The 13,896-nt window shown below is 38.2% G+C and overlaps 1 non-coding gene across 1 annotated transcript; it reads left to right on the top strand.

The window, feature by feature from the left end:
• Positions 1–5,858: 5,858 nt before the first annotated feature.
• LOC111757508 (U6 spliceosomal RNA) lies at positions 5,859–5,965 on the top strand. Its single transcript, XR_002791837.1, has one exon. It is a non-coding gene; the product is annotated as a U6 spliceosomal RNA (small nuclear RNA).
• Positions 5,966–13,896: the final 7,931 nt, after the last annotated feature.

Genomic DNA, 13,896 nt, shown 5'->3' on the forward strand with positions numbered 1-13,896 from the left:
TGATTTAGATTAGTACTATTTTGGATCCAAGCTGAAGTAGCAATTTTAGTTTGCCTTACGCTTTGTAATCTCTTTTCATATTAAAATGAGAACTTTAAAATTAAATCCATGGTCTTGGTTACTTTTCTCTTGTCACTGGGACAAAATACCCAACAAGTAAAATAAGCAAGGAAAGGTTTATTTAGCTCACACTTAGTTTCAGTCCATAATCAGCTGGCTCCAAGGCAGAGTAGTATGGCTGAGGAGCAACAGCTCTAGCAGAAGAAGACAGCCATAGCAGCAAGAGCAAGAAGTAGGGAAGGGCAAGCCTCTTTTCTCCCTTATATTGTATGCAGGCTATTGGCCCCAGGTAGACTCTATGTCCTTCTCTTGCACAAAATGAGAATGTTTACAAAGTGAGGACCCTGGCTCCCGCTGAGTAACTTAGTTACATTTCTAAGCTTCTCATGTTGAAACAATGTGTCAACCATTACACCCCTGTAGCAACCCCTGTAGCAACATGTCTGTAGTGCAGAAGCATACCCCCTAAAAGGAAGACACTTGGAGCTCTGTGTTACAGCAATTTCCAGTTAGTTAGTAACCAGATCTGGCTGATTGGCTGGAGAAGCAGCCAAATGTAAGAAAGATAAATCTGGGGCTAGAGGTTTAGCTCAGCAGCATAAGCACTGCCTGGCAAGCAGAAGGTCATGAGTTCAATTCCCAGTACCAAAAAAGAAGATAAACCCTAGTACTAAACAATGCTGTTCTGCCTCACTGCAAGTCTGTCCTCATTTTCAGTTTACCCCATCTGAGAAGAAAGCCAAACTGAACCCTTGGCATACATAGGTAGGAACCTGGTTTGAGTTTGCTCAAATTTTTCTAATACCTATGCTATGATTTTTAATTCAACTTTTATGTTTGTTTTTGTCTTTTATTTTCTCCTTTTTGTTTTCAAAATTCCAATACCCAGAAGTTTGTTTTATTCTTCCAATTACCTAAGATAGAAATTTATAAGAAGAAGAAAAAAGAGAGGGAGGGGAACAGAAATGGAAGGAGAAGAAAAAAAAAGAGGAAGGAGAAAAGAGGAAGAAGTAGAAGGCAGAAATTGTTTGTGCCTGATTGGCTGTCAGTGTAGCACCTAAGACCTTTATTTGCTTGGATACATTCCAATAACCTCTCACTGCTTGAAGATATTAACTCCACTCTAAGCAGATGATCTTGTGCTGTTGATTCTTGAAGGTTTCTCCTTGTCCCTACCATTGAAACCAAATACTGCTGTAAATGCAGAAGAACTTGGAAAGCTATAAAGTCCCGGATGTTTCCCGACCCTCCACAATTTCTGAAGAAAAAGTTTTGTTTGGATTAAAATAAGATATTCAACTATTTTACACATTTTAAAATTTGTTATATTTATCAACTGAAATTTTCTGTGCTCAAAAACAAAAGACAAATCTGTAACAAGTAAAACGTGAAAGGAGTCATTGGCTTGTGTCTAGATATTCCCCCGTGCAGACATAGGTGGGGTTTTTTCTGAATCTAGGCATGTGATTGATTGATGGCACAATGCTAGGATTAAGTGTGGGTGAGTACTAACTCAGTCCACTGATTGTCTTGGCACCATCCTACCCTTGGTAGACTGGATACAATATAAGAGACAGAAAGAGGCTTTTTTTGTCCCTTGCTTACCTGCTTTTGCTGTCTTCTGCTTGCCATGAACTGTTTCTTCTTTGTGATGCCTGTCTACCATGTCACCTTGCTTTTCAGCCAATTATGCACTAAAACTTCTACAAACTATGAGCTAAATGAACCTTTTCTCCTTTAACTTTGGATATTTTGTCTCAATAATAAGAAAAATAAGATACTGTCCAACAAGCAGAGGTTTTAACCTTGTATTTAGAAAGGCTTGTGGTATAGACAATTTCAGACTGACATCATGACTGTTTCAGACTGACTGTTGTAGTCAGGAGCTACAGAGAGAACAATGACATACAGGGCACAGAATTTATAATATTATTTTATGATGGTCCCCAGAGTTAAATCTAAGAAAGTGCAGGAAATTTGTCCACAACACTAAAGACTCAGAATATTCGGCCAAGGTCTGGGTCCTACAGCAATGTCTTGTATGAGTCCAGATGAAGATCTAGAACCCATGACAGTGCCTCCCATGAGTCCATCTGGAGGTCTAGAGCCCATGACAGGGATTCATGCCAATTTGTTTTATGGATTTGCCCTGGGAAGGCCCAAAAGTCAGTGGTAGAAGCTAGAAAGTCTATGCAAGAAAGGTGAAGGATCTGTGCCAGTAGGCTGAGGGTTCTGCACTGAAGCCAAAAAGCAATGCTCAAAATAAGGACCACAGCTTCCCTGTAAAGTACCACAGCCATTCTCCTTGATGAGATCCCAAGCTCCTCCAACAATGAGAACAGCCAAGTACATGCCAGGAAGCCATCATGACAGGCTTCTCCTGGAGATTAAACAGCACACATCTTCCTCTCTAGAGCCAGGAAGTGATGCACAATATAAGAACCAAAGCTCCCCTAAAATATACAACAGCCATTCTCAGCGACAAGGTCCCAAACTCCTCCATGCTAAAGGCTGAACTCATATCAGGGAAGCTAGCCATGACAGGCTCCTCCAGAGAACCAACAACTGGAAACAGCAACACTTAGGGAAAGCCACAACACTAGCTCTTCTTTTCTACATCTCTGTTTATACTGGCAACTTTCCTCAGGTGTGCCATGTCCTGAAGACACAAAACTTAGTTTTCATGCTCCCTACAAAAACTCAAATTTTCTGGTGGGTTTTTTGTTTGTTTATTTGATTGGTTTGTTTGGTTTTGGGTTTTTTGCTTATTTGTTTGGTTTTGTTGTTGTTGTTGTTTTGATACCAGGGACTGAACTCACGACCTCATGCTTGCCACAGAGGCACTTGTGCTACTTAGCTAAATCCCCAGCAAAAAAACCTCAAATTTTCAAATGCTTGCAGTTCACAGCAGCGGGTGCTAAAAATAGAGCTATGCACCAGAGACAAAGGAAGTCCTGAGGAAAGAGTGCTCAGTTCTGCTTTGGCAAGTCAGCAAAGACTTCAAAGAGGCAGGAAGTCTTAGAAGATTAGGAGGAGTTTGAGGAGTTCACCAGACAGACAACAGTGCAGCATTCCAGATAATGTCCAGAGGAACTGAGTCATGAAGGAATGTATAAGAAGGCAATGTTACAGGAAATACCAGTAATTCACTGAGGCTAGAAAGGGAAGGAAAATGTGAGAGATGAGTATGGAAAAATAAGCAGGGGAAAATCATAAGTAAACATTGTAAATATGCTGTCTCAGACATTAGTATTTAATCCTGTAGGAAATGGGGAGGAAATAAAGCACTTAAAAAATAACTGTAAAACTTATGTTTTAAATAAATTACTGGGGTCACCAGAGGAGGAGATTGAGAAATATCCAAAAGGTAAAATCTCCCAGACTTAGAAACCAACTGCATGGGAAAAACAGATGAAAAAATGTATAAGACCATACGAATATTGAATTGATAAAGTTGAAGCTATACATTCATTTTCTTTTGACTTTTAAATTAGATTTCAGCATATCTGTGTTAGGGGCTAGGGATTTAGCTCAGCGGCATAAGCACCTGCCTTGCAAGCAGGCAGTCGTGAGTTCGATCCCTGGTACCGATAAAAAGGGAAAAAGACAAAAAAAAAAAAAAAAAAAAAAGCATATCTGTGTTAATGACCATAGGCACCAAATAAAATGCCTCCATACACATGAGGACTTTGGTTCAAAAGTTTTCCCTAGATTTCCCTTTTTCATCTGCTTATATTCCTTCAGTGGACCAATGATTTCCAATTCTCTACCTTCATAACTTGATCCTCAATATCACATGAGTCTATCTGGATTTTGCGACCTCGCTTCAGTCTATTTAACTTGGTGCTATGGTTTACATATGAAGTGTTCATCCAAGACTCATGTATTGAAGAATTGATACAAGTATAGCAATGTTCAAAGGCAGGAACTGGAACAGTGATTGGATTATAAGAGTGCTAATCCTATCAATGGATTAGTACTTTGGAAGTTTGCTTGTCCTTTACACTGTAGAAAAACACAATAAGCCGTCATCTAGTCAGGAAACAAGCCCTCATCCAAAAGTGAATCTTATGCATCAATCTTGAACTTCTTAGCCTCTAAAACAATGAGAGTTACATTTCTGCTGTCTACAAGCTACCTAGTTTACATGTTGTTATAGCAAGTTGAATGAACTCAGGCACAAGGTTTGAAAGTTCTGTTTCAAAGCTCCCCTAAAGTATACAACATTTTTAATATCTGGCTCTCCAACAGGGAAATAGAGAAAAATTAGTGAATTTTTTTTGTTTCAGTCACTATGTTGTGGCTCACATTTCTGTTCCCACAGAGGATAGTCTCCATGCTTTTGACAAGGATGGAGACAGAGCCAACTCCATTTCCATTAGCAACATATGTGCCCCAACATCATGCTAGCATCATTTCCAGAAAAATTCACCAGTAACTTCTAGAGGCTGCTCTGCTTCTGTTTCCTGATCCATTAAATTCTAAATTCCAGATGAGAGAGAAACAACAATTACACTCTACTTTCATGGATTGTAAGGGCTTCAGAGAGGTGGACTATGACAATTGACCTAAAACTACAATTTTCCTGATAGGACAGGGTAGTGTGCTTGATAGCCTTATCCATCAAGGGGATAATGATGCCAGGTTTACTCTGTTAAGGAATGGAATCGGTTGCTCTGGGTCATGGAATTTTAATTTCTTGCCCAGTGTACTCAAATGCAAGAAAAAAGGTGGGCACTATCCTATCAAAGTGACTGTAGAAATAGGATTTTGAGAATATAGCAGTATAGGAAGGACAACAAATCTGTATCTCCATCTAGACAACAATACAGAATCAGTCTGATGCAATTATTTTAGAATTCTAAAATGGACTGAAGGCTTCTCAGAATGAGGCCCTAAATTCTGACTAATTTCAGTTTAACTTAGCTCCTAGCCCTGTGGCGTCTACTCTTCCCTGATCCTAGTTCTGTGGCAGACACTGGTTCATATGTTATTGAGGCAACCTGCACACAGTTTATGGCACCCACTATTGGCAAAGAGGACCCTACACTCCAAATATATGGACATCTGTGCTCTGAAAATTGATTGCTGCTTCTGATCATGGAAGCATACACAAAGAGATGGGCAGCATTGCACCTCCTCCCACTGCTGCAAGTACTCTTCCCCTGACAAAAGTCATTTCGAGGATATGTTAGAGGCCAGCGCCCTTCTTCCCTCATCACCATTAATTTTTCTCTATTTCCCTGTTGGAGAGCCAGACATTAAAAACAGTTATATTCAAAGCAATTTTACACATGAAAGAAATTTTAAAATGACTGTATATGCCCAGAAAAAGACTCTGGTAGACATAAAAAGACCTTAGATTTATACTTCAGGCTGATTGTCAGCACAGACATAGTTACAAAGTAACTAAATAAAATAAACAATAACTATACAGCACATACATACACAGCTTCCACAAAGCCAAGCATGGTGCCAGTTCCTGTAATCCCAGAACTCTGGGAAGCCAAGGCAGCAGGATTATAAATTCATACCCATCCTGGGCAACTTAGAAATTTAGTGAGACCTTGTATCAAAACAAAACTTTTAAAAAGGGCACTCAGTGCTAAGGCCCTGGGTTTAATCCTTGATACCTCTACTACAAAAGGAAGAGGAGGAAGAAGGAGGGAGGAGGAGCAAAAAGAAGAAGAAGATTCTCAAGAAACAAAAAGGAGATTGAGGAAAAGTCAAGAACATGATATATAAATAATAGGAGTCTCAATAAGAGCATAGAAAACTTCTTAAAAAATTTTTAAGCCGTGCTCGCTTCGGCAGCACATATACTAAAATTGGAACAATACAGAGAAGATTAGCATGGCCCCTGTGCAAGGATGACACACAAATTCGTGAAGCATTCCATATTTTTCCGCAGGTACGTTTGAGTGTGTAGGATGGAAAACCATATTACTGAGCTTTTGTTGGATCAGTGAACAGAACTGTCTCCAATATCACTGTATGAATGTCCATTTTATATGCTTTAATTTTATAATTTGGACAACTGTTTCTAGGAAGACAATATGTAACCTATTAACTAGTGATTTCTTACTGTATATTTTTTTCTTGAAATTCTGTATTACTTGTATCCTTTTACTGCTTTGTTTTTTTATGTCCTTTCTTTTTTCTCTTTAAATAAAAAAAAATTTGTTTTGAGCCACAACATAGTGACTGAAACAAAAAAAAAATTCACTAGAGGGCTTCAAAAACAGGTTTGAAAGGGCAGAAAAAGAGAATCAATGAATTTGAAGAAGCAAAATGAAAATTATTGTGTCTGAAAAAAAGAGAAGAAAACTGAATAGAGCCTAAGATCCCTATGAGATGTCATCAAGTGGACCAATATACACAGTGTAGAAGTTCCAGAAAAAGAAAAAGAGAGAAATTAGCACAGAATATTTTAAGAACTGATGCCTGAAAACTTCACAAATGTAATGCAAGACATGAATGTTGACCTCTAAGAAGCTCAATAAGTTCCAAATAAGTTAAAGAGATTCATACTAAAACAAATTGTCATCAAACTTTTTAATATTTTTATTATACATGTTTGCAGCATATAATATGTATGTTGCTTGTGTGGAGTTGGTACATGTACATAATACATTTTAATTCCATTTTCAAACTTCTCTCTCCCTTTCTTCCCTTCCCTACCCCTCCCTTTGCCTCTTGATCCCCTTTCTGATCTGAGAAGGATCTATTTCCCTGCTCCCTATTATCTATCTTTTATTTTGTTCTTTATTTATACTGAGAGCTTCTTGAATAAGAGAAATGATGCAATATTTAAGGGTGTATGTGTCTGATTTATTTCATTTAACATTATGTTCTCAAGGTGCATCAAAATGAGGCAAACAAAATGAATAGACACTTGCAGAAGTACAAATGGGCAATAAATACATGAAGAAATCCTCAATATTACTAGAGAAATGCAAATTAAAACAACACTGAGATTCCATCTTATCCCAGGAAAAAATGATAATCATTAAGAAATCAAATAATAACAAATGCTGGTGACACTGCAGGAAAAAAGGAACATTTCTACATTGTTGGAATACAAACTAGCACAACTACTGTCTTAGTCACTTTTCTCTTGTTGCTGAGACAAAATGTCCAATACCCAGAGTTAAAGGAGGAAAGGTTTATTAAACTCACAGTTTGCAGGCATTTCCGTCTGTAATCGACTGGATCTAAGGCAGGGTGTTGTGGCAGAATGGCATCAGTTCATAGTGGAGGAAGACAACAGAAGCAACAACTGCATAAAGGGGAAAACAAACCAGGACTGCTGGGATTAGGGCAGTGCCAATCCAATCAGTGGACCAATCCAGCGATCACTCACCCTCAGTCCCAGCACTGAACCATGAATCAATCACAAAATCTAGATTCAGCTACTTATGAAAAAGTCCCATGTAAAAATTCATGAGGCTTTAAGGGCACAACTAGACACAAATCATAACAACCACTTTGAAAATCAGTGAGAAGAGTCCTTAAAAAACTAAAACTAGATCCTGGTGTTTCACGTCTAGGTCTAGAAGGTGTAAAGTCAACATATCACAGTGATACTTGAATACATGTTTGTAGTAAAAGTTTTGAAAACCAGAGACAAAAAGAATCTTCAATGGAGTGAAAATGAAGCAATTTATTACATGTAAGTGATCTCAAAAATATATTGAACAGATTTCTCATCAGAAACTTTGGAAGGCTGAAGACAGTGGATCTATATATTCAAAAGGCTAAAAGAAAAAGTAACCTGTCAACAAAGAACCTTATATTTGGCAAAGCTACTTAAAAAGTGAAGGAGGAAGTAAATATGGTGGCACACATCTGTAATCCTAGATTTCGGGGAAAATAAGGAAGAACTCTTGCAGTTTAGGGCTAGTCTAGACAACTTATTAAGACGTTATCTCAAAATAAAAAGGGATGAGGATTTGGCTTTGTGATGGAGTGCTTGCTGCCATCTGTGAGGCTCTGGGCTGAGTACCTAGCACTGAATAAAGAAACGACAACACTAGATAGTAACTCAAAGCCATATGAAGATATAAAGATTACCAAAAGGATAAAATACAGGGACAATTATAAAAGTGAGTGTTATTGAAACAATATTTTGTAACTCCATTCTGCTTGTGTATGCATTTATTTTAATACCAGGGATTGAACCAGGGTTTCTCACATGCCAGGTATGTACTTTTTCACTGAGCTACATCCCTAGCTTCTTTGTTTTAGAATTTGGAGGATTGGATCCGAGGACTTGTGCTTGCGAGATAATCACTCTACTATTAAGACCTTTTAAAAATTTATGTCATGTTAAGATAGGGTCTTATTAAATTGCCTCGGCTAGTCTGGAACTTGAAATCCTCCTGCCTCAGCCTCATGAGTACTCGAGTTTAAAGGGGTATGCCACCACTTTTATACATGATTTTTTTTTTTTTAAGAGATAGGGCCCTACTGTTTCATTCAGGCTAGCCCCAAGCTGTTAATGCTTAAGTGATCTTCTTCTCTCAGCCTCATGAGTAGCTGATAATATAGGCATGTGCCCTACACCACACAGGTTTTTTTTTTTAACATGATTTAAGATATCAATACTTTTTTGTTTGTTTTTGCAGTACTGGTGATTGAACCCAAGATCTTTGCACTAAGCTACATCTCCAGCCCTTTTTATTTTTTATTTTGAGACAGAATGAGTCTCCCTAAATTGCCCACTTGGAGCTCAAACTTATGATCCTCTCTCCTCTGCCTCAGTTAGTGCTGGGGCTACTGGCATATGTCACCATTCCTGGCTTAACATAATAATACACTTTTAAAATGATTAATCTAAAAGCTATCATTATTGACTTTGGTTTATACTGCATATTTTATTTCCTACAAAATTTAAGAGACTAATGGATTTAAAGATATTATCAATGTTTGGGGACACATAATATATAATATATAATTTTGTAATAATAACAATTAAAAGAAGTAGAGACAGACCTGTAATGCCAAGAGGCTTTAGGGAGAAAGCTTTCATTTTGTGTTTTGTTGTTGTCATCACTGTCGTTGCTGTAGTACTCAGGCTTGAATACAGGGATGGTCTACCGCTGAGCTACATCCCTATTTTATTTATTTAGTCTCATTAGGTTTCCCATGCTGGCCTCACTTATAATCCTCTTGCCAGTCTCCCAAACAGCTGGAATTACAAGTATTTGCCACCATGCTCAACTAGGGACAGAGTTTTTGTATGTTAATGAAATTAAGCTGGTATAAACCCAAATTACAGTGTTGTAACTTTAGAAAATTCAAAGTAATTCCCATAGAAACCATAAAGAAAGCAGCTAAAAAATGTCCACAAAAGGAAACAAGAATGAGATTTCAAAATTTCACAACAAAAAATCAGCTAAGTAAAAAAGAAGACAGTGGCCATGTCTGATGACCACACCTATTATTCCAGTACCCTAGGAAACTAAGGCAGCTTCAAACAGAGCCTAGAAAGACCTTGACTCAAATAATACTCCAGGGTGAAAGAGTGAAAGCTTTTCCTATAGACCAGATTAAATGTTCAGAGTGATGCGTGACATGTCATACTCATTCCTTAGCCTGTACTAAGATGAGCTGGGTCACAATGCCAGAATTTATTTACCACAAAGATGTCTCTGATACTTGTCACATCTCACACCCAAACCAGAAAAAGAAGAGACACCCTAATTTTAAAGCAACAGAATCACACTTTCTGATTCTTTCTTCCTGTGTATCTACTCTCAGTTTTCTGATACCCTCAGTTCACCCAGGCCATATTCATAGCTCTCTACCACCTTGATCTTTCTTAACAACAATGGGAGGAAAACAGAGCATCTCATTGAATAGGTTCTGATTTGGAGTCATATGTGGCAAGATTTTAGTACTTAGTCCTACTAGAAAAGTCATGAATCAGGAAAGAGCTAAAAAATGTCGGGAACCACTGAGATAGTTGATGAAATGCTACCACACTGACCACAGGGAGGGACTGTACTCCTAATGTTGTTGTTGTTTTAACTTTGAAAAAGCCTATTTTCTTAAAGAAATATTTCTTGGACATTTCATATATCACACACTGTTTACTTGCTGGGGATACATCAGTGAATCAAAATAGATTTTTAAAAAATTCATATCTTCATGGAGTTTATGTTCACATGGGAGGGATTAACTAATAACATAACAAATACCCACATGCCCATGACACAGTTTAAGATTTAGTATAGCTATTTAACTATAAGCTATGAACACCTCATAACAAGTATTGGTGAAAACTGACTCCTGAATTTCCTTGGCTTTATGTACTACATAGCTTCTCTTTTTTATTTATCACATTTTCACTGAAACATATAGCTTCAAACACCCCAGTATTGGCTTAGTAACCTACATTGTAATCCAGGTCACCAACTAGTCATGAATTTAGGTTTTCTACTACCTTCTCAAGCTCTATAATATGTTGAAACAATCTGTTGAACTACAAACTGAGAAATCACTATGGTGTTGTTTATAGCTTTATAATAAATGATACAAATCAGGACCAGCCAAGTGAGAAGATCTATAGAATGAGGTCTTGGAGGGACTCAAACCTGATATTTCCATGTCCCCAAGAGGCATCATCTTCCTGGCACATTAATGTTTTCCCACTAGGAATATGTGTCCAAGTTTTAGGTGTCTAAAGTTTATACAGGAGTTTCATTATGTAGTGATAATCAAGTGAAATATGGAACATATGAATGAACTCAACTTCTACAACTCTACCTCCAGATGTTGGGAAGTTGGGCTAATATGGGGCTCAAAGCCCCAAACATCCTGCTATATAGTTTGTCTTTCCAATATGGTTAACACCCAATCTGAAACTATCTTGGAACCTGTAACAAAGTCGCCTTATTAGCATAAATTAAAATGTGGCCCAAGGAACTCACCATGAATAGTGAAGACACTGCTGTCATTCAGGAAATTCCAAGGATTTTGAGGCTCTCTCCTAAAAAGTAGGGACACAAATCAACCAAATTATTTATTAAATAGCATCTGTTATACAATGAATTGTGCTCCTCTCAAAATTTAGACACTGTAATCCCCAGTAAATCCCCAGTAAATGAAGTGTCTCATATATTGTAAGTGATCAGTAAACAAATGTCAGACAGGAAGAAAATCCAGTGGTTGATTGAGTCCAGAAGGGAGAGCTGCAGCCAGAGAAGAGGCCTGGTTTGTGTTTACAGTGGGGCAGCATGATGACAAATACCATTTTCAACCAAAGAACAGGATAGTTTGAGTCAGAAAGGCAAACTGATTCCAAACCAAAGAGTCATCTAAAGTCACTACAAACATGAGAGTATACAGACAGCCAAAGACTATTTTTGCCGTATAATTGGCTTCTAAGCCTGCTTGCTTCCTCAGGTCAGGTGATGTCTCCAGAATGTTTGTCATAACGCATCAAGGTCCAATTTTTTGGCTTGCCAAGGCTGTTTTTAAGAACTGTTTTTAGCTGCATATAAAATATGTAATTAGTTTATGTATGTAAGTATATAAATAACCAAACTTCTTGTATTTTAAAATATTTCTGTAACCTTGAAAAAGAAGGGAACCTACAACTTTGTGGCATTAGCACCACATGGCTCCCTCCCTGACATGGCATCCCATTGTCACCTATGTAGTCCATGTTCTAGCTCAACGCAAGCAATTTGTGAAAAATATTGCTAAAAATTACATGACAGTTTCAAATGTTTACAATCTTGTGGAGGCAGAATTACTAGCAATCCAGGGCCACATGGGGCCTCCCAGCCAAGCGTTGAACAGACCTGCAGAGGCTCCTGAGCCCTGTGTTGCCACCCTTCTGTCCTTAGACTATGGAAGGTCTGGTGGTGATCTAGGGATAGGCAAGTGAATCTCTTCTGTTTCTTCAACACTTTCCTTCACTCCTAGGCCTTGAGGATCCTAGAAAAGAAAATGCTTAAAGCACCCCTGCCACCATCCCAGGCAGCAGTTCAAGGAGTCTCCCCTACCTGTGCTGTGTTTTTGCTGAGCGTTCCTCACATTCTCATTGTCTGTCACTTGAATGTCACCTCTCTCCCCATTTCTCTTTGGGATGGTATTTTAGATGTGGTCTCACTCCTGGATGTTTCCTCCCGAATTACCTTGAAAACTTTACTCAAGACTCTGAACACACACACAAACACACACACACACACACACAGTATCTGGAAGTCCTGGCCCTTTAGGAGTGAGTTACTGTACGAATAGAGAGAAAATCTCTAACATTTCCCTTCTTCCAGTCAACTTACTCCCATTCCCCCCAACTCAACTCCTCCACACCAGGGGATGTACTCATATTGTCATTTTACCCCATTTTGTGTCACACAAAATCCATTGTCAAGTTTTTCTGACCTCCCCAAACCTCGATCACTCACAACTTTAAAAAAAATGTTTAGGAAAGCCTAAAACTAGGATTTTGTTTGAAATATGCATAAGCCAGGTATCATCTCCTTAAGGAGAAAAAGATTTAGCTCTGTCTAGGATTCTAATTTTCACTGGTAGAATTTACTTGCCACATCAGAAAGAAATTGTTGGGAAGGGGAGATTTTTGTTAACTCCATCACTGTCAAATTCTGTGAATTCCCCCAAAGGATAGGTTGGGGAAAATTCTCTATTGTAATCTGGAATGAGAAGAGGGAAACAATTCTCTGAGGGAATAAACAGGTTGTTTGTGGCAGTGAAAGAAGCAGCAAGATGATCAGTTTGGGGCTTCAGTGGTTGAAAAGAAAGTAAATGAGCCAGGAGCTGCCAAAACTGAGCAAGAAAGAAACCAGAGCTTCTCACTAATGTTTTATTCCCCACTGTGGAATTTTGACAACTTTCAGTCCTAGCTAGTCATTATCCTCATTTCCCTCCTCCCAAACATCTCTTGGAGTACTAAGGGCAGGGCAAGATTCCCTATTCTAGATGACAGGGTCTCAGAAGAAGAATGTAGGGGAGAGGAGAGGTATCCATTCCTAGCATTTCTAACTATACCCCTGAAAGCATTTCTTTGTAAAAATACTATTTGTTGGGTTAGCAGGTCTCACAATTCTTTGGAATTCTATTTCAAAGCACAATTGTGTAAAAATAGCCAACTGCTATACATAAAATGGTTACTACAGAGAATGCATTTGTGTTGCACATAACTTACTTCTACAAAGGAGCCATTGGAATGCTGACATCTGAGATGGTACTGCTTGTGCAACTCTCAAACAAGAGAAGAAGACATATTGATGCCTTTGGGGACTCTTGATTCATAGGACAAGAATGATTGTAGGTCCTTTCTGTTTGAGAATTTTTTGTATTCCTTATTGGTATCCTGAAGATCAAATAATATGCTGTTCCTTCTGGCCATGTCTTAAAGGTCTGAAACAAAAAAGGCCTCTGACAAGCATATCTATTGATGGCTGGTGGAGTCAAAGCAAACGTTTAGTGTCTTACTTGCTGAGAAAATTAAGGGAACAAGTAAAAGTTGAAAGGAAGTTTAATTTTAGCCTTGTGAAACTTTTTGATCATGGAAACCACTGAAGTGTATCTCATAAAAGTGCCTTCCTTTACTGAAGTTCAGAGTTGTTTATTAAAATTCATATTATTAAATTGTACTTTAGCTACTTTTACATAATTGTGTGTGCTTGCGGGTGTGTGTGTGTGCAAATGAGAGAGACAGAAATGAATCATGCACCCTCAGTGAAGTTGCAAGTCTAGTTAATTCTGAAAAGATGGTATCATTAAGTGAGCTCTAGCTCATTGTTTGCATTGCAGGCTAGCCACAAAACCATATTTATGGGGGGGGGTATTGCTTAGCACAAC

The sequence above is a fragment of the Cavia porcellus genome, unplaced genomic scaffold, assembly GCF_034190915.1.
Source record: "Cavia porcellus strain 051 isolate PalLab524CR breed Dunkin Hartley unplaced genomic scaffold, mCavPor4.1 scaffold_1, whole genome shotgun sequence".
Classification (NCBI taxonomy): domain Eukaryota; kingdom Metazoa; phylum Chordata; class Mammalia; order Rodentia; family Caviidae; genus Cavia; species Cavia porcellus.